The 21,402-nt window shown below is 45.8% G+C and overlaps 2 protein-coding genes across 3 annotated transcripts in view; one reads left to right on the forward strand and one right to left on the reverse strand.

Moving 5' to 3' along the window:
- The window catches only part of GSTCD (glutathione S-transferase C-terminal domain containing), a 390,707-nt gene extending 379,871 nt beyond the window's left edge, over positions 1–10,836 (reverse strand). Inside the window, exon 1 of one of the 2 annotated variants that reach the window (XR_003855814.1) lies at positions 10,730–10,836. The gene's annotated coding sequence lies outside the window, so the exon portion shown is untranslated. The remainder of the gene's footprint in view (positions 1–10,729) is intronic. The other variant, XM_029596910.1, reaches the window with a different exon arrangement.
- Positions 10,837–10,843: 7 nt separating this feature from the next.
- INTS12 (integrator complex subunit 12) overlaps positions 10,844–21,402 on the forward strand; it is an 82,555-nt gene continuing 71,996 nt past the window's right edge. Inside the window, exon 1 of the mRNA XM_029596919.1 lies at positions 10,844–10,982. The gene's annotated coding sequence lies outside the window, so the exon portion shown is untranslated. The remainder of the gene's footprint in view (positions 10,983–21,402) is intronic.

Below are 21,402 nucleotides of genomic sequence, written 5' to 3' on the forward strand. Positions count from 1 at the left end.
TAGGTGGTCAGTGAGCCATGTGTGGACAACTTTCTCAATGATTTTGGCAAGGAATGGGAGGTTTGATATGGGTCGGTAGCTCAGTGGGTTTTCTGGATCAAGATTATTCTTTTTTAGAATGGGTTTGATGATTGCCGATTTTAGGCATTCTGGGTAGTTTCCTTCTGTGAGGGAAAGGATTACGATTTCAGTTATCGTCTTAGTTATTGGTGGTTCGAGATTTTTTATCGTTGTAATGGGTATGGCGTCAATAGGGTGTTTGGCTGGGTTCATTTTTTTAATGATCATTTGGATTTCTAAAGAAGATGTTGTCACAAAGTTGGACCAGCTTTTTGTTTGAATGTTTGGTAGTTTCTGTTCTTGTGAGTCATTTTTTAGGTTGTTCTTTATGAGGATTTTGAATTTTCATTAAAGAAGTCTGCAAAGTCGTTACTAGTGATCTTTGATGTTGATTGTGGCTGATCATTGTAAGATGATTTGGTTAGGCTTTTTACTATGTTGAAGAGCATTTTAGGGTTTTGTTGGTATTTGGTTAGTGTAGAAATCTTTTTTTGTTTTATGGATGAGTTTTTTGTATTCTGCTAGTTGTGCTCTGTATGCGCTTAGTAGTGTGGTTGTTTTGTTTTTTCTCCATGATTTCTCTTTTTTTCTAAGTTTCCATTTGGCTGCTCTGATGTTTTCATTGTACCACAGGTTCTGATTTTTTGGTTCTTTTATAGTTTTCGTTATTATGGGATTTATCTTATCTGCTATGGTTCTCATTATGGTGATCCAGGATGATGTTGCATGCAACTATCTTATGCATGCTCATTGTGGAAATCCTGAAAACCTGGTATGTTTGTGGCTCTTGTGGAGCAGAGTTGGCCATCCCTAGTTTAGAACTTAGGAGATGCTCCTTCTGATCAGTCACATATGATCCTATCAATATGTGCCTAATAGAGAGGCTTACCACAGAGGAAAAACGTTGCTCTAAATTTTAAAATTAATTTATTGATTTCCACTTCCAGAGCAGTTCTTAAATTCTGAACACAAACAGCCTGGAGGATACAACACTAGTGGAAAATTCAGCAGAAATAACAGAAGAAAAATATCATCTACCAGCATAGCCTGACCATCCGACAGCAACCACAAAAGTGGCATAAACAATGCACCCACTTACAGAGCCTGGACAATGCATCATTCCACCGACAGGCAGGACAGCACAGGTAATTTCCCAAGCAGCGGCCAAACAGTGCACATATTTTCACCACAAGAAGGGCCAAATTGCAGGCATAATTTACCCAGCATAACTATCTGATGGCACACATACTTTCACTGCCAGAAAGGCAGAACAGTGCATGTAAGAGAGCCCAGAAAGCAAGTGTGATTTTACTAGCAGAGAGTCCAGACAGTTTAGCAATCTGCAGTCTATGCATGTACACGGGACTGGACCCATAGTGAATGCACTAAATGGCAAAATCATTTTCCTTTGATTTCATCCTGAAGGAACGTTCCTTAGGCATGACCTTCGATGGGATACCAAGATTAAAACACACAGAACCCAAAGCAACCACCAGGTCTCTCCAAAAATCACAGTAAATATGATTTTTCAAGGGTAACACACAAAGTGACAAGCCTTAAACCTCTAGTAAATCACATACAAAGAGAAAAGACTGTAACACAATGAAGAGGCTCACACAGAGATTTGCATGAGTGACTATTCAGATTATATGGAAATGTAAGTTCAAAAGGGCATAGGTTGAAAACAACAAAAAATTTACTTTAAAACTGAGGTAAACATTTGTTAATAATCCAGATCATAAAAAACTCTGGTATAGTTTATTATCAGGCCTTTCCATAGAAGTTTTTAACTATGAACTAACTATATCCTCTGCTACTACAAATATTAGTAGGTATTGGGATGTCTAAAGAACAAAAGAGTCAAACACTCAAAAGGTTGAATATAATGAAATCCAACGGCCTGATTTACTAAGATTTTTCTTTTCCCATAGGCAAAAAATGAGAGAAAAAGCCTTAGTAAATTAGGCCTCCCTAGAAATTTAATACATTTATTTTCAGATTCTTCTATTCTGCTGAATTCAAAATAATGTGTTCTAAGCAGATTACAAATTTAAAATATATATTTTAAGGAATAAATAAAAATCAGTTTATTCTAGGAGCTACAAAGTGAATAAATAACTAAATAGTATTCTGTCATTTCGGCTAGTTCCTTCGCTAGTACTACTAGCTCACCAAACAAACCATGAAAGCTATGGAAGAAACAGAGGGTCTCTCTCTGCAATATTGGTTTCTGCTATTTACTTAATAGTATCAACACTTTTATTCACACAAAAATATACTTAAATAAAAAGCCTCATTTAAAATATATAATCATCTTAGCGCAGGGCAGACATAAAAGTAGATTGATTTATTTGGTCTTAAACTGGCCATTACTGGTGAATCAACTGCCAGAACGGCCTTCCTCAATGCATGGATCATGCTCCCTCTCTTGCCAGATTCAAATCCATCCTAGAAACTCACCAATTTAAGGCGGCTTTTAAAATTTGAACCTTTACTCCTCTTATGCTTAAACTGAAATTCTTGACTTTAACAACTGTCAAGATATCAAAGCAGTCAGAACTTCTTATTTATCTGTGTCTTGACTAGATTGTAAACTCCAAGGACTGTGACTGTCTCATATTTTATTTATTTACAATAATTTCTATTCTGCCTAATTGCCAGACACTGTTCTAGGGGGATTACAATACAGCTATAGAAATGAAAATACATAATTAGTCCAAGTTTAACCTCTAACTGTGCAGTACTTCAATATGTACACACCACAAGCATTACTGTTAAATTACATTTTTTTAAAATTCTTTCAGCAGTCCCTTCATGATTGTTTTGAACTCTGGGATCCTAGCACATCACCGAGATTCACAAATTACCTCACTCTCAGTTAAAATGATTGGTTCACCTTGGTTGACAATATACTGTGTTAACAAATCAGATCACCTGAGGTAGCCACACGAATGATGCAAAAAAAGAGCTTCTCCCCAGGATTCAGGAAGCAGCTTAAAGAGTTTCAAAACAGGCCAGCCCCCGTGGCTGGCCTGTTTTGAATTTACACCTGAGATGACGCTCTAGCCCTCTGGGCTAGAGCGTCATCTCAGGTGTAAATTTCAGTTTAAGCATAAGAGGAATAAAGGTTCAAATAAAATATGAGACAGTCACAGTAATGCTTTTTAACCAATCCCCAGCTGGGCACTGGGGATTGGTTAAAAAGGAGACAGGAATGAAAAAAAGATTTTCAAAATGCCTGAGTAGTAAAAGTATAGTTTCTGAAATATTGTACAGTACATGGAGAATGCAATTTTCATTTAATGACAATGAGAAAAGCTGGCACCTGAGATGTACCTTCTGATACAAAATGTGTTTGAGTTACAAATGTGTCCACTTCAGAGGTACAATCTTTTTTGGTTAACATTTTTACTTTTCTGGCTATCCAAAAGATTCTTCCCTCCTTCTGCATGTAAATGTCTCCCTTCATTAGTAGTCTTGCAAATTACTGGGGGTGATATTTATGGACAAGAACAATAAACTTCATAAAGTCATTTCACACTGGTTATCCTGAAAGTCAGTCATTTTGAAGTGTTCCTTTATAGATTTAGAAGGCTAAAATATAGAAACAGAAAATATGATGGCAGATAAGGGCTACCCATTTTGTATACCCAAATTATTTCTGGTACAATGCCACAGAATCCAATCCCCTCACTTCTTTGTAACTAGGGATCCTCTGTGCTTATCCCAGGCTTTCTTAAACTGCATTACTCTTTTCGTCTTCCATCTCCACTGGAAGGCCGTTCCCTGAAAAATTAAATTTCTAATGTACCGGTAACTCCTGAATCTGCCTCCTTGGAGCCTCCTACCGTGTGATATCTACAATGAATATACATAAGAAAGATTTACATACAACTGAGGTAGTGCATGCAAATCTTTCTCATATATATATTCGTTGTGGATATCCTGAAAACCTGGCCCGTTTGTAGCACTCGAGGACTGGAGTTTGCCATCACTGCTCTAGTGAGCGTTGGAAGCAGCAGCAGCAGTGGAGATGTTCTGGCAGCCACACATGGCAACCAAGGTAACTAACTGAGTGGATTGCCCACGTCATAGACTTCTGCCTTCTCCTGCACTTGTATGGAGAGGGGATTGGCCCATTGTGTCGAGTTCATGTGTGTCTTTGCCCCCTCTCTTCCTTTATTTTAAAATTTGGAAGAGAGACTGCTGTGGCTTTTAGTGCTTCCTTACCTCTTTTTTTGGCCATATGAGTCCTCTCAATGTCTGCACTGCCTGCATGTGGATGTTGTGCACCACACAACATTTTTGTTACTTTAGGTGTGCCTCAGGCTTGAAAAGATTGAGAAACACTGGTCTAGTTACCTTAGAGACACTCCCAGGCTGCTCAGTTATTTATGAACTTCCTAAGTGGGACCGTATTAAAAGGTTTGCTAAGTCGAAGTATGTCACATCCAGGGCATGCTCCTAATCTAATTTTCTGGACTGTACATCCAACAGAGTGAGAAATAACTTGAAATAAAGTTATTTTCTCTGTAATTCATGGTTTTCTTTCGGTTATACACAGGGCCGACGCAACGCACTGTGCAAGCCATGCACTTGCACAGGGCGGCAGCTCCGAGGAGGCGGCAGTCTGGGTCCACCAGTGGCCAAATTGAGCGGAAGCTGCAGGGCCACCCAGAGGACTCCACCATGTGGGCAGCCGAAGTAAAAAAAAAAAAAAGACACAGGATGCATAGACGGCTTGCCAAACCTCTGCCTGATCCGATGTAGGGGCGGGGGGGAAAGCACATCCTCTGCGCTAGCCGGCAGCAGAAGCAGTGACAACATTTGAGTGACGTCATCTCCTGCTGTTGCGGGGTCAGTCTCAAGAGAGGAGCTGTGAAATTTCACAGCATCAACTGCAAGACTGGCGCTGCAACTGTAGAAGATGTTGTTGCTCACATGCTGCTCCTGCTGCCGGCTGATGCGGAATGAGGGAGAGGTCTAGGGAGTCCCTGTACTTGGAGTGGGAGGAGGAAGAGCCTGGGAGTGACTGGGTGAGAAGGCAGGGGAACAGCATAGGGAAGGGGAAGAAAGTGATGAAAGCATAGAAAGGGGAGGAAAAAGCAAGGAATGGAGGGAGGGAGAGGGGGAAAAAGCTGAGGAAATAAGGTGAGAAAGGGGACTCATCAGATAGTAAGGGGAGAGAAGAAAACTCTCTAGAGGAACAGAAATAGGGGAAGAACTGAGGTAGCGTGAGAAGGGGAGGGAGGGAAGAGCCTCTGGAGGGAGAGAAGGGGTGAAAATTGGGGAAAGAGGAAAGATAATGAGGGAGGGGGAGAAAAAGCTGAAAGGTGAAGTTAGGAGATGAGAAGTAAAAGAAAGAGCTGAAGCAATGAGGCCATAGTCCGCCTAGTGGACCCCATCCATCCACCGATGGCTTAAGTAGAGGAGAGACTTTGGGCCGCAAGCGGACTGCATCCTACTTGGAGTGGAGACCACCTTGTGATCCTGACCTGATAGAGGCCAAAGTGGAGACAGGCCCAGAGCTACCAGGAGAGCAATAGGAAGAAAAGTGTGTGTGTGTGTGTAAGCATGAGTATGTATGAGGGAAAGAAAGTGTGTGTGCATAAATGAGAGAGAAAAAAAGGAGAAGGTTTGTATGCCTACCCTCCACCGCTAATCCCTAGGTATGGAGAATGGAATATTTTTTAATCCTTATTAGTTTTAATTATTGGGTGATTGATGTGTCTGCTGTTTTGAAATATTTTACTGGTGTCTGGGAAATTTAAAAAAAGAGTTGTAAATAAGATTTTAAATATTGGATGATTATTCTTCAGCTGTTTTGAAATATCTTTTCGTTATTATTATGGTTTTACTATTATGATTGATATTTTATATTTCTTTATTTTATTATTTGATATTTTATGAGGAATGGTAGTTTCTGTTTTTGCATTGTTGCACTGTAAACAGAGTCTGGCTTTTTACGATGTCCAGTTCAGTTTTTGTCTGCACATTTCTATTTCTACTTTATGGTCTCTTTATTCTGTATTTGGTGAGGGTCTGTCAGTGTTTTGCATGTGTGACTAGTTTGTAGCTTGTAGCTTCTGTGTAGGGTAGAATAGCAGCCTGGCTTGTTCCATTTTCCTAATAGGAGGTGTATTGGTATTTTAGGAGCTGGTGTTATATTTGCAGTGTTACTTTTTCATAGGCAAGATTGTTATTGTTTGAGTGCTGGCAATTAATGCTGTTTTGGCATGGGAGGTTTGCTATATTGTAATTGTTTACTCATGGCTTTCTGAGGGTCAAGCCCACATTCAACATGCATTACAATAGGCCTAATAACATATGGGTATTTTTGCAGGGTTTTCTGGCTGGCACCACAGCAGTACATGTAAATATAATATACAGGTTGCTGTAAGAATATTTTCACCTCAGAACTGTGCTCTGTTATTTTAATGCAAAATCTGCTATTATAGATCCATAATTTGTAATTGTATGTTTGTAGAGGGCCATGAGTTCCAGAGGGGAGGGGGTGGACCTGGGTAGGGAGGAATGTCAGATTTTAAAATTTACATTACTGGAGGGAGACGAATGAATCACCAGGGGGGGGGGGGGAGGGGGGCATCACATCACTTGTTCGCACAGGGCAGCTAAAATGCTAGCACCGGCCCTGGGTATACAAACTCCAGCTCATCTGTTCAGGCAATGAAAAAAAAAGCCTGTAGCAAAAAGACCTCCAGGAGAGGAGATGAAGTTCTCCTGGTGCACACAAAGCCCCAGATCACACAAGAAGTTCTCTTAATACTATTTTATCCAGTGTTCTAATTTGCTACTCTACAACACAGAAAAATGCTCATGTTAAGCCTAGCTGACTTTTAGATCAACAAAAGTTGAATTTCTTTTTTTAAAGCACCATTTAAACATAGCTAGGTAAAGGCATCAGCCAAATAGCACTCCTGGGGGAATTCTGCTCGGTGAAGAATTCTCCTTTGGCATAGAATTTTAAATTTGTGCGCAGAATGTGGCCACATGGGCCCTGAAAAAGGGAAGCACAGAGGCAAATTGTACAGACCCCAAAACAGGCTGCTGCTGCAGTTGGCTTGCATAACCCCTGAAGGAAAGAGCGTAGGGACAACTCACAGTCCCTGAAGAGGCTGCTGCACATGTCGGCCTGAAAGAGGTGGCAGCATTCTGGGCCACACAGGCAAGGATGGAGGAGAGAACATGATGAGTCTGAGCCTGAAGGTCATAAGGAGTGGAACCTAGGGTTGATGGGGGGGGGGGGGGGGGGGGGTTGAAGCCTAGAGAAAGCGAGGGAGCTGAGGGGGGCGATGGCTGCAGGGAGGAAGCAGCCTGGAGAGAAGAGAGAGAGTGTATGTATGTGAGTACAGAGGAGCCTGAAGAGAGAGAGCAAGCATAAGTGATGAGGTCAAGACTAAGGGAATGTAATGGGCTTGAAGATGTCAGGGCTGGAGGCTGAGAGGAAAGAGCTGAACTTGCGGAGGGTTTGAACCAGAGTTGGACAGGGAAGCTTGAACCATGTAGAACCCAGGTGGGCGGGGTGAAAACTGGAGAGAGATAACTGGGGGGGGGATGTGGAGTTTGAGGATGGGGAAAGAACTAGAATAGGGTTGAGCCTGAGAGAGTAAAGAGCTGGGTAGAGAGAGAACTGGGGAACAGGGAAATTGCACCTGAGGTAGGGATGAAAGAGAGAGAGAGAGAAGTGGGATTAAGCCTGAATGGGGTGCAAGAATTTATAGTTCAATGCTGCAATGTGGCCAAACTTGAGAGGGAGGGAGCAAACAAGTAAGCTGGGAGCAGAGAGATAAAAAACATGGGGAGTGTCAAGTCTGGGGGAGGGGCTGGGCCTTATGCTGCATTATTACTGTACTCATAAGGGAATTCGGCAGACAAAAAATGTAAAAATTAGTATTTTTAATAGCTTATTTATTGTATTTTAAATTATCACTCAAAGATGACGCTTATATTGTTATTGTGATACAATGTGCAGAATTTTTATTTATTTATTTTTTTGAACAGGAGTCATATAGTGATTGCTGACTTGATAGTGTTTAGCACCACTGCATAAATGCTATGTGTTTTGAGAGGTGAGAAACATTTTAAAAATAAAACTCTGTAATGCTTAGGTAGTATTCTGTTATTTCCCTTCACAAGTTATTATAGGAATAATTTTCAAAGCTTTTTATGGGCATAAATGGCTGCACTAAAATAGCCTAGGTCCAAGAAAACAAAGAGGTAGGCGATCTATGATAGCCGTAAGGATAAACACAAACAATAGATGCCTGATCTTTTTCCAAATGTTTATTAAGCAGAGACGTGTCTGCTTAATAAACATTTGGAAAAAGATCAGGCATCTAAAATAGCCTAGAGCAGGGCTTCCCAAACCTTTATCCAAAGTAATCCCATTTTGGAACTTGAAATTTCATATGACTGGAGGCAAATCTGGGAACTTTTGATTTCCTGTCATCCTGAGATTGTCGCAGGTCGGGGAGGGGGGGGGGGGGGGAAGAGGCGATAGCATGAGCACAAACTTTCTCTCACACATTAAAACACTCACATGTCCACTCACTCACATACATGCTTATTCTCACATACTCATTCATTTCTCTCCCTTGTCCACATACATATGCACAATCACTTCTCTCCTTGTTCCACACATTCATGCACTCAGATACACATGCACTCACTCCTCTCCCTTAAACACACACACTCTTCCAAAAACATACTCACTTCTCTCCTTCCACACATACATACATTCACTTGTTTTACACACATACATTAACTTCTATACCTCTTCCATACATATACAAGCACACTCATTCCTCTCCCTTTTCCATATATGCCAATAAATGAATACACACACACACACATTTACTTCTTTCTCTCTTCCACACGCATATACACTCTCATTCTCTCGCCTCAATTCTTAATAGCCACAGGAGCCTCCTTTTTCCCCCAGGCCCGCAGAACATGTGCTCCATTTCCTCCTCCTCCTGCAGTGTCAGGCTGCTCTACCCTTGTTTTATTTTCAGCGCATGCGTTGCTCCTCCTCCTGCATCTGCAGTTTCTTGTTTCCCATGGGGGAGGGCAACGCTCCTGGTCATCTCGCTTTTCACATCATTTTCCTAAGGCACATTTGCTGACGCTCCTCCTTCCTTGAGCCTGCGCTGCTCTAGACCCTTTTTCTTCTGGCTTTCTGCAGCAGGGCACCCAGAGTTCTCGAGTATTGGGCCAGAGACCCAGCACTTCATTTAGAATTCCGGAGTCTCCATGCCAAATCCGGAGAGTTGCCAAGTATGCCCAGAGGATGACCAAAATGAATTAGCAGTGATGCAGTTCCACTCCATCAATCACGCCTTCTCACCCTTCCTGTACTCTATCTAATGCCCTCTCTTAACCTCCTCCCCTCTCTCAATCTCTGTATCTCTCACTCCCCAGCCCACCCCTTCTCTATCACCTCCTCCAGTTCTTTTCCCATCTCCTAGTTGATTCTCTGTCATCCACTCCCTCTCATGCTATCTCCCATTGCCTCCTCCCTCTCATCCTCTCTCAAACCTTCCAGCTTCATCTCCTCCCTCCAACCCTTTTTTAACATCTCCATTCTTTTTCCATCCCTCAGTTGATCTTCTATCATTCCTTCTCTCTCACTCTCCAGAAGTAATCCCTCCCCAGCTTATCCAACACAAAAAAAACCCTCTTGCCTCTCATCCCTTTCTTCAAGTAGCCCCTCTTCCAAACATCTCACTGGCTAGTCAATGATAATATTTCCCTTTGGGCTCCGGGCAAAAGGTGGATGATAACAATAGGAAGAGAGAGAAGGCTGATGACAGGGGCAACATTTTCTCTTTAATTAAGTCCAGTGGTTGGTGAGAGGAGGGTGGCAGTGAAAATCTCCACTGGCCATACTCACAACCTTCCCCTTCTTTCATGGCTCGTCCCAAGCTGTTGCAGCATGCAGATCACATCAGGCCTTGCAGCTCTCCTGATCCTTCCTTGCACAGAGCTTCCTGCAACTACAAAAACTCATGCAAGGGCTGTGCCACTGCACAGCCTATGAGTGTGTGCTTATTTACAGGCTTCCACTACTAATGCTGCTGCAGCTGGCACCTAAAGAGTGCGGTCACCTGAGGCACTTGTGACCCCCAACTGAAGGATGTATGACCCCATTTTGGGAAGCCCTGGCCTAGAGCTAAGTGTGTGTAAAAGAACACACACGTTTTTACATGAACAGAGCACAGACATTCCAGGAGTGGAATCAGCACTTAGGTGCACACGTTTTTTACGTTAACCCTCCGAAGAAGTGGTACAATATCACACCAGTAAATGTATGCACCTATTCTGCCAAATACTCCCGTACTGTCTGTGAGCTTGAACGCTTTTTAGACTTTGCAACACGGCGAGCTGTTAAAACAATTATCCTGTAAGTGCTTAAACTACAGCAGTATCCAGTCGATTCTCCCGTTCCCTGAAAAGTGCTGAATTGCAGCCGCATCTCAACAGAGACGTGTGTCATCACGAAGCAGCTCCCGCACAATCCCCCCGGGCGACATTTATTTGAAGAAGCAATTCGTGTGAAATAAAAACTAAAAAGACGCCACGATTGCCTCGCAGACTAAGAACGTCTCCGAGCGCCTCCTGCCCTCTTCCCGAGTCCCAGTCACTGTACCTTGTCCACGCGCCGGGCTCCGTGCCTACGTACGTACGTACGTGCGTGCTTACGACAGCGGCACTTCCGCCTTGCGCTACACCAACATCCAACCGCAGCCCCTGTGGCAGAGGAGAGGTTGGGTTGCCTCGCTTTTCTCTAGGCGGAAGCGGAACTTGTCGCGTGTGCCGGCGCTCGTGTCGGTCCCTGCCCCTGGTGGCGCCCCTGGGGGAGGGAGCTTTTCACCGCGAGGCCGATTCCTGGCAGTCTTACGGTGGGTGCCCTGTTTTCACCTCCTCGTTGCTGTCGTCTTTAGCATATTAGGAATCGAAGTTTTGGTTTTGTTTTTTTTTTTTTATTACCCGTGCTTGGGTGGCCCCAGGGAGCAGACAGAATGATTTGAGGTCTTTTTTTTGTGCCCTAGAGCCGTGCTCGGCTCATCCAGTGTACGCTGCTCATTTTTGGTAGCAGATTCCATTTCAGTTATTTAAAGCGCCGTATTTATGACCCCATCCCCATTCTGTACATTGTATTTATTTAAATAAAAACACTTATTTTCTCCACTGTTTACATCGAAAACATAGAAACATGACGGAAGAAAAAAGACCATATGATTCATCCAGTCTGCGCAGTTTACAATGAAAAAAAAAATCTAAAGTGGATGGGGAGGAAGCGTTCTCTTCTATAATGGAGCTGTAAATTGTTAAAAACATCGTCAGTTCCTCCAAAATAAGCAAAATTATCCCTTAAAGGGTACTGATGACAAGAGTTTCATAAGGAACGGTTACTGTCCTCAGGTTACTGATTACGGGTACTTCCATCCAACCCCCTGTAACGGTCTTATATCATTCACTTTGGGATGCTCCTGTAAGGGTGGGTGGCGCAGACCTAACTAATGCGGCTCACACACTGATTACACTGGATATTTTCACCCTTCTTCCCAACTCCCCAGTTGGGGACCTGACAATTTTATTATAATTGAGTTTATTTCAGTTCTTTATACCAAGGTGCAGTTACAACAATATACGTTAGGAAATCCAAAATCCAGAGCCTGTGAGCGCCAAAAAAAAAAAGAGTGTTTGGATGCAAATAAGATAGTTTGGGAAAAGTTTGTTTAAAATGTGATAAATCTTAAGTGTTTTCTCTAAGTAAAAAGCCAGAGGAGTAAACAATCAGACACGAGAATGAATAGAAAGAGCTGAGGTAATAATATGAAGAAGGACTGGAGAGGATATGGGAGAATAAGGTGTGATTAGTTTGTGATGATGAGTGGTTTTGTCATGTATTATTAATAGGGCCTTCATTTTCATTTTTCTCATTTTATTTTGCTTGGGAATTTCAATATTAGAACAAAAAAGAAATTGGTGAAAAAATGACTTTTCCTAGCATGTAGCAGATAGACTCAGGACCAATGGGTATAGTGTACTCCTGATAGCAGTTGGAGATGGAGTCAGATTTCAATCTGACGACAGCACTCCATATACCCATGCAGGAAGCTCTGCTCTTCAGTTTTTCTCCGTCTCCTTAGCAGTTTGGGACTCTCTACACACTTGCACAGCATTAGGAATTTCAAACCAAAGAAGAAAATTCCAAAATCTTACCTCTACAAGGAGAGCTCCGCTCTCCTGCGGTGTTACCTAAGGGTCCCTCCCCCAGTCAAGAATTCCTGAGGGGATTTCTGAGATGCCTCGGTCCGGTAGCCGGTTCCCGGCGTGGACTTAGCCCCCAGGAGGGAGCGGCTGTGAGGCAGCGGGTGCAATACCGAGCGTGGCGGTGAAGGTATTTCCCTCGCCCCCTGCAGCCGGAGACCGCCCGGCACGAGACCGGGAAGCACGAGACAAGGTAAGGTAGAAAACTTTTCTTAAAGTCTCCAGTCTCCGAGGCTCGGATAGCCGCACAGATTGTCCGCCGGCGTCTGTCCCATCGGGTTGAGCAGCCCCATCTGGGCTAGATCCCGATTCGGTATGAGGGTCCTCCCTCGTGGAGACCCTCCGGGGGGGGGGGGGGGCCCCATCTTGCCCGCGTGGTCGCCGGCGCCATCTCCTCCCCTTGATCGCTGTATTGTCCACACAATTGAGCTGTGCGCACAGCGGCGAGCCGTGCGCATAAACTGCTTGTGCGCATAGCAGCATGCGCACCTGTGCCGTGCACACAGCAACGCACACAAAGGTGCCGGGCGCACAGCGGCACGCTCAATGGTGCCGGGTGCACAAATTAAGCCGTGCACACAGCAGCACGCGCATCTCTTACTAGGCCCTGTTATGGTTACGTGTGTTTTGGGTGGATCCTTGGGTGCTGTGGAGATGACCACGCCCATGGGGAGGAGCCCCGTGAGGAGCCACAGTACTAGGCTAGACTCGTCCTACACAAAACACAATATAGTTCTTTATTAGACAGCTTGAAGAGAACCACCAGAGGTGGCAGTAGAGGCAGTGTGAAGTAGTAGTCTCAGGGATCTCAGCAAAGGGAGCCCTTCTCTCCTAGATGACGTCAGGAGGTTCCACAGCAGGTCTCCCAGTGAGGAGATACTGTGGATGAGATAGACTGAGAGAGTACTCACAGGCCGATTCAGTAAAGTCCGCGGGAGAGCGGGCGAACAGCCACTCGCCGGTGCGCGCGATTCAATATTTAAATTAGGCCCGGCGGTAAAAACGGGCAAAAGGAGCGGCGGCTGTCAGCGGGTTTGACAGCCGACGCTCAATTTTGCCGGCGTCTGTTCTCGAGCCCACTGACAGCCACGGGCTCGGAAACCTGACGCCGGCAAAATTGAGTGTCTGGTTTTCGGCCCGACAGCCGCCGGCTTACTTCCAATTTTTGTTTTCTTTTTTTCTTTTAACTTTTTTTACTCTTCGGGACCTCCGACTTAATATCGCCATGATATTAAGTCAGAGGGTGCACAGAAAAGCAGTTTTTACTGCTTTTCTGTGCACTTTCCCGGTGCCGGAAGAAATTAGCGCCTACCTTTCGGTAGGCGCTAATTTCTGAAAGTAAAATGTGCGGCTTGGCTGCACATTTTACTTTCTGCATCGCGCGCGAATACCTAATAGGGCCATCAACATACATTTGCATGTTGAGAGCGCTATTAGGTTCGGCGGGTTGGACGCGCGTTTTCCGCCCCTTACTGAATAAGGGGTAAGGGAAAACGCGCGTCCAAGGACAGGTTCTGTATCTGCCTGTAGGTGTTTGCTGTTGGTTTGCGATTCCACCAGGCATGTTGTAGAAGGTACAGGCACCGAGGCAGGGAGAGCAGGCCCTCGAGGAGCGAGTACCTGTTCCCTGTAAGGCACCTGAAATAAAGCAGAGGGCCCCCGAGGAACGGGTACCCAGGTTAGTTGTTACCCCGAAGGGCAGAGAGAGAGAGTTTCCTGCGGCAGCATAGAAGCGGCAGATTAGCGTAGACAGGAACGGATTCGAGTCCTTGCTAACTCAAAGAGCTAGCAAATTAGTGAAGGTAATATACCCGGATGGCATGATGTCAGCATGAGGGAACGCCCTCGAGGTTCGCGCTAAGGGTGGTACAAAGAAATGGGTTGCGCGCGTGCACCCTAGTAGGTACCTGGGAGGAGCAATGGCGGGAGGCTGCACCATAGCCGTTCTGGGGACGCCAGAGAGGTCGGCCTGTAGACGCGGCGGTAGCCATCTTTCCCAGGTGAGCAGGAGGAGCCGTGAATAAGGTGAGGCAAACGGGGTGAAGCCGTCTAGGACCGACGGACGCAACAGGCGCACATAGTGGCCTGCACGCACATTTTCTGCAGTTTGCACACATCTTCGACTCACCCGGAGCACATATTTAAGCCTCCTGGTATGCGCATATAGGCACATAGATGAGTTTTGAACGAACCAAGAGCTTAAATCATGGCATCACCAGCCAAGAAAGCCAAGGGACAAGCTCTCTGCCCAGCCTGTCACCTGAGAACGGCACAACACGAAGTGTGTCTGCAGTGCGAAGAGACCCTGGGGGAACCAGGACAAGCCCCCCCCCCCCCCCCCCCCCGGCCAGTAGAGGAATCCAGCTCCACCAACGGCAGTACCCCAGACCTCTCTATCCCCGGCTTGGTCCCTACTCAATTGGGCCCCTCGGGGAAATGCCGCTGGCTTCAATATGGACCCAGGAACCTTTTCCTTGGTAGAATTCTTCAAAGGGCTGAAAATCCTTTGTGCAGGCACAATCGGTGCCACCGGCGACACAGCCACAGTCTCCACCAGAAGACCAAAACCTTTCAGGCCCCTCTCGGCCTCCCCAAGACATGCCCCCTCCGGACAAAAGCCTCCTCTTAGGGGACACATGCACATCAGAGGAAGAACCAGACTCCCTGGAGGAAGGAGAAATCCCTCCAGGAACGAAACCATACAGAACCATGATGCGTTTCTTCTCCAGAGACGAGTTACCAGACTTCGTGTCTCTGAGCTTGAAGGAGCTGGCAATCCCAGGCACAAGCGCCACAGCGGAGCCAAAGACGAACCCTCTGCTGGTTGGGCTCCGTCAGGCCTCAAGCCATTTCCCATTGCTGCAGGCCGTACAACAACTGATCGACTTGGAATGGAATGCTCCGGAGGCCAGTTTCAAAGGAGGACGGGCCCTAGAAGCCCTATATCCACTGGAAACCTCAGCCAAAGAACTCCTGGTGTTCCCTAAAGTGGACGCCATGGTCTGCGCTGTCACGAAGCGCACTACCATTCCAGTTGAAGGAGGAGCAGCACTCAAGGATGCCCAGGACAGACATCAGGAATCCATCTTTAAACAGTCATTTGATGCAGCAGCAATGTCACTACAGATCGCTGCCTGCTGTGCCATTGTGACTCATGCCTGCTTATCACTTGCCAGGAACGCTACCATACCCGTCGAAACATTAGAACCAGCGATATCCTTCCTCACGGATGCGACGTCCGACCTGGTGCGCACCTCAGCCAGGGGCATCTCATCCATTGTGGCAGCCAGAAGATAACTCTGGCTCCGAAGCTGGTCAGCCGACGCGACCTCCAAGACGAAACTCATGAGAATGTCCTTTAAAGGAGCCCTCCTGTTCGGAAGCGAACTGGAGAAGTTAGCCGACAGATGGGGCGAATCCCCAGTACCTCGGCTACCGGAGGACAAGAACAAAAGAAGCCATCGTCCCTCTCCCTGAACATCCAAGGGCAGAGGATCACAGCACTTCAGACCATACAAGAATACATATCAAGCACCTCGCCCCGCAGGCAGGTGCCAGTCCTTTCGGAACAAACACAAGAAGAGCGGATCTGGCTCAGGTCCAGGCCCCAGCCGCACCCTACAATGAGAATCAACAGACCCATCCACAGTAAGAAGCCATAGGGGGCAGGCTTGCCCTATTCTACCAAAGATGGGTCGAAATAACATCGGACAAGTGGGTCCTAACCATCATTCGAGAGGGATACTATCTGGACTTCCACAGCATCCCCCCAGACAAATTTGTGAAATCCCCTTGCCACTCCCCATCCAAGAGGACGGCAGTGGAAACCACACTGACAAAATTGCTCTCCCTAGAGGCTATAACAACGGTGCCCATGCACCAACAAAATACTGGGCACTATTCCATCTATTTTATCGTCCCCAAGAAAGAGGGAACATTCTGGCCCATCTTGGACCTCAATTCTGTCAACCACTACCTGAGGGTACCACACTTCCGCATGGAAACCCTACATTCAGTCATAAGGGCAGTACAGCCGGGAGAATTTCTGATCTCCCTGGACCTGTCAGAAGCCTATCTGCACATCCTGGTCCATCACGATCACCAGTGCTTCCTACGCTTCGTGATCATGGGCCACCACTACCAGTTCCAGGCGCTACCCTTCAGACTAGCTACGGCCCCTCGGACGTTCACCAAAATCATGGTGGTAGTGGCAGCAACACTGAGGAAAGAAGGAATCCTCGAACACCCGTACCTGGACGATTGGCTGATCAGAGCAAAATCGCCAGAAGAAAGTCATCAGGCGACCCCCCAGAGTCAAGAATCTACTACAGAATCTCAGGTGGATCGTCAACACAACCAAGAGCTGCCTGCATCCCTCCCAATCACTAGAATACCTGGGAGTCCGGTTTGACACCCAACAAGACAAGGTTGTCCTTCCCCTTACAAGGAGAAGGAAATTGATGGACCAGTTGAGAAAACTGCTGAACGATGCTAGCCCCACAGTATGGGACTACCTCCAAGTCCTCTGCCTCATGACATCGACCCTAGAAGTCGTCCCATGGGCAAGGGCCCACATGCGACCACTACAATGTTCCCTACTGTCATGATGGAACCCGATGTCTCAGGACTACATCGTTCGCCTCCAGATATTTATTTATTTGTTTTTATATACCGACATTCGATCGAGATATCACATCGGTTTACATGTAACTGAACAGAAATAAGGCAGGAGTTGCTTATTTTACATTGTAACATTATAACTCAATGATAAAAAATAAATTAGGAAGAAAAATATACAAAGTAACTTTGAAATGTTAATTAACATAGTAAATTAGATAAATGACAATTAACATGTGAATTGGAGCAGAAAGAGAGAGGAGAGGGATTAGGTATATACAGATATTTACAAGGGTACCCGATGGGTGGTTGAAGGTGGACGGGAACGATTCACTTCTGAGTAGGGGTGGGGGCCTGTGGAGGGGCTAAGTTTCTGGTGGGAAGGCTTTTAGGAAGAGCCAGGTTTTGAGGTGTTTCTTGAAGATTTGAGTGGAGGTTTCATTTCTAAGGAGGGGCGGGAGGGAGTTCCATAGCATGGGGCCGGCTACCGATATGGCTCGTTTTCGGGTGGAGGTGAGGTGCGCAGTTTTGGAGTTGGTGACGGTGAGGAGCCCAGAGTCCATGGACCGGAGGTTTCTATGTGGGGTGTATGGGAGTAAGGCAGAGTTTAGCCAGTTCATCTTGTTGTTGTTTATTTTTTTATGGATGAGGGTTAGGGTTTTATATTGGATTCTTTGGGTGATGGGTAGCCAGTGTAGTTCTTTGAGGGTGGGGGTGATGTGGTCGCATTTTTTGATGTTTGTGATGGATCTGGCGGCAGCGCTTTGTAGTACCTGTAATGGTCTGATGGTAGCTTCGGGGAGGCCAAGGAGTAGAGTATTGCAGTAGTCGAGTTTGGAAAGGAGTATAGTTTGGAGGACAGTTCGGTAGTCTTGGGTGTGAAGGAGGGGTTTGTGCTTTTTTAGGGTTTGCAGTTTAAAGAATCCGTCTTTGATGATTGTGGAGATGTGATGTTTGAAGTTCAGCTCGTTGTCGACGATTACTCCTAGGTTTTTTGTAGCATGAGTAAGTTGTGACTCCCTGGGGAGTTACCGGTGGTTGTACGGATCCAGCTCCTATGGTGGCTACAAGAAGACCATCTGAGCAAGGGAGTAAGGCTATCCCCACCGACCTGGGTCTTGCTCACCACGGATGCGAGCCTACGAGGGTGGGGAGCCCACTGCCAGGAACTGACGGCCCAGGGGGAATGGGACAAGGAAAAGTCGTGATGGAACATCAACCAACTGGAAAACCGAGCAGTCAGACTAGCCTGCCTGCGATTCAATCACAGACTCTGGGGAGAATCTGTCAGTCATGTCTGACAACCCCACAACAGTGGCCTACATCAACCGCCAGGGAGGAACCAGAAGCCAACAGGTGTCCTTGGAAATAGACACCCTAATGATGTGGGCGGAAGCAAACCTGCACGGGATCTCAGCCGCCCACATTGCGGGAAAAGACAACGTCATCGCGGATTACCTCAGCAGAGAAAGTCTAGACCCAGGGGAATGGATGCTGTCGACCACAGCATTCCAGTTGATAATAAACCGCTGGGGAACTCCAGCCATGGATCTTCTGGCAACCCGGTCCAACGCCCAAGTTCCCAACTTCTTCAGCCGCAGACGAGACCCACAATCCCAGGGGATCGATGCTCTCGTCCAGACCTGGCCATAGGAAGACCTGCTGTACGCCTTTCCTCCATGGCGACTACTGGGCAGGATCATCCACAAGATAGAACACCACAAGGGGCTAATACTTCTAGTGGCCCTGGATTGGCAAAGAAGGCCGTGGTACGCAGACATGCAAAGAATTTTGGAGGGAGCCTCCTGTCTCTACCTCCACACAGGGACCTGCTCCACCAAGGACCGATCCTCCATGAAAACCCTACTCGATTCTCTCTTACGGTCTGGCCATTGAAAGGACGCGCCTGAAGAAGAGCGGATACTCGGGGGCAGTGATTGCAACCTTGCTCCGAGCATGCAAGTTTTCCACATCTCTAACCTACATATGAATATGGAGAATATTTGAAGCCTGGTTTGAAGACCGTGACATACTTCCGCGGACAGTCAAAATCCCCACGATCCTGGAATTTCTGCAGGACGGCTTACAGAAGGGGTTGTCTCTCAACTCCAACAAGGTTCAGGTGGCCGCGTTGGATTGCTTCAGAGCCAAAGTTGACGGCATCAGTCTGTCTTCATACCCAGACGTCTCCCGCTTCCTGAGAGGTGTCAAACAGATCCGACCACCACTAAAGTGACCGGTACCCCTATGAAACCTCAATCTAGTACTAGATTTCCTAGCGGGAGCTTCTGTCAGACTTACCCACAGGCTGTCTCTACGGCTTCTAACCTTGAAGACAGCATTCCTAGTGGCAATATGTTCAGCCAGTCACATCTCCGAACTTCAAGCACTATCCTGTCAGGAACTATTCCTCAGATTCACACCGGGATCCATACAGCTACGCACTATCCCTTCCTTCCTTCCAAAGGTGGTTTCTCATTTCCATCTAAACCAAACCATCTCGCTGCCATCTCCAGACGAACATAAGGACTCTGAAGACTCTCGCCTTCTTCGTCATCTTAATGTCGGCAGACTACTAGTCCAATGCCTAGAAAGGTCGGAATCTGTACGAAAGATGGACCACCCTATTCATCCTTCACAGTAGGAAGAAACAAGGGGACGCGGCCTCGCGGGCAACCATAGCCCACTGGATCAAAGAAGTAATCAAGGCGTCCTACATAGAGGCAGGGAAGCCTCCACCTCTACAAGTCCAGGCCCATTCCACCAGAGCCCAGGCAGTGACCTGGGCAGAAACCAAGATGCTGTCACCCGCCGAGATCTGTTGGGCGGCGACATGGTCCTCCATTCACACCTTCTCGAGGTTCTACCGCCTGATGTCCATGCCCGGGAGGACACAGCATTAGCAAGGGCAGTACTAAGTGTGCCAAGAGCAGCCTCCCACCCGGTTCGGGAATAGCTTTTGTACATCCCATTGGTCCTGAGTCCATCTGCTACACGCTAGGAAATGGAGAAATTACTTACCTGATAATTTCATTTTCCTTAGTGTAGGCAGATGGACTCAGTATCCTGCCCACGGCTGCCTCAGAATACGGAAACCTCGGGTGACAATCCCCGAGAGCAAGACAAGCATGAGTAAGCCACGCTTTACCCCTAGTTAAGACACCCATAATTACCGGGTATCGGCGTTTCTCGGTTGAGTGCACTGGCAGTCTCCAGCTAGAATTCACGTCAACCAGTTCAAGTTAATCAAGTTAACCAAGTTAATCAAGTTATTCAAACACACATATATCCACAATTGCTTTTCGAGGCGAATACTGAAGAGCAGAGCTTCCTGCACGGGTATATGTAGTGCTGACGTCAGATTGAAATCTGACTCAGTCTCCAACTGCTATCAGGAGCACACTATACACATTGGTCCTGAGTCCATCTGTCTACAATAAGGAAAACGAAATTATCAGGTAAGTAATTTCTTCATTTCCTCTGATTCTTCTCCTGTGTGTTATATCAGTCATTTTTCCACTGACATCTTTTGTTACAACATTGAAATTCTCAAGGCTGTTATGATTTGTGCTATACTTTATTAAATTGCATGGCAGAGCAATGTGTAAGCAACTCAGGTCCTGGAGTACCACAAACTGGTCTGATTTTCAGGATATCTACAATGAATATGCATACAATGGAGGCAGTGCACTCCAGGACTGGAGTTGCCTACCCACGATTCTGTCCTTACATCTGGATAAGCACCTAGACCAAATATTTCAAAGTACATTCCCTCAGTTTTCATCCTCATATATATATTACACTATCTGTGTTGTGTCTTAGTGACACATTTTAAAATGTGTTTAAAATTAATATGGGTGGTGTAGAATGACCTATCGTCAAACAAATGTGCAGGATCTGTATCCATGTATTTGTAGTATTAAGTGTCAGAGCAAAGAAGTAGGATCTGTTGGTGCAAACTATTTATGCACAAATATGCCCACTGATATGTCATATGGCAATGCTGTCCTAAATTTCTCTGAGAATCAGAATTATGTTAACGGATATATAAAGCTATATGTATGCTGCAGCAGAATTCCCACTGAGGCTTGGTGTCAAATGCGGTGAAAAGTGATGGCTAAATCATTTCTTCAGATTGCCATTGGTCACTTAATTGTTACTGTATTGCCTCTCTTATGTTAATTTAGGTCACTTTATCATAAATTACAGGGTAAGATGAATTCACTTTAGGGTCTATAAAATATTTTAACATAAGGGGTTTTATTCCATTCTGTGACTGAGAAAAAAATTAGCTCTATATTGTGAAAATCCAAAAGCCCCTACATATATTAAAAAATTAATTAAAACAGTTTGAAAGAACTTACCTTTTAAAATAGTTTTATTTTCTCTATGCAGACTCTTAGTGAACATAGTTATATTTCCACAAGC

The sequence above is a fragment of the Rhinatrema bivittatum genome, chromosome 1, assembly GCF_901001135.1.
Source record: "Rhinatrema bivittatum chromosome 1, aRhiBiv1.1, whole genome shotgun sequence".
In the NCBI taxonomy this organism is placed as follows: domain Eukaryota; kingdom Metazoa; phylum Chordata; class Amphibia; order Gymnophiona; family Rhinatrematidae; genus Rhinatrema; species Rhinatrema bivittatum.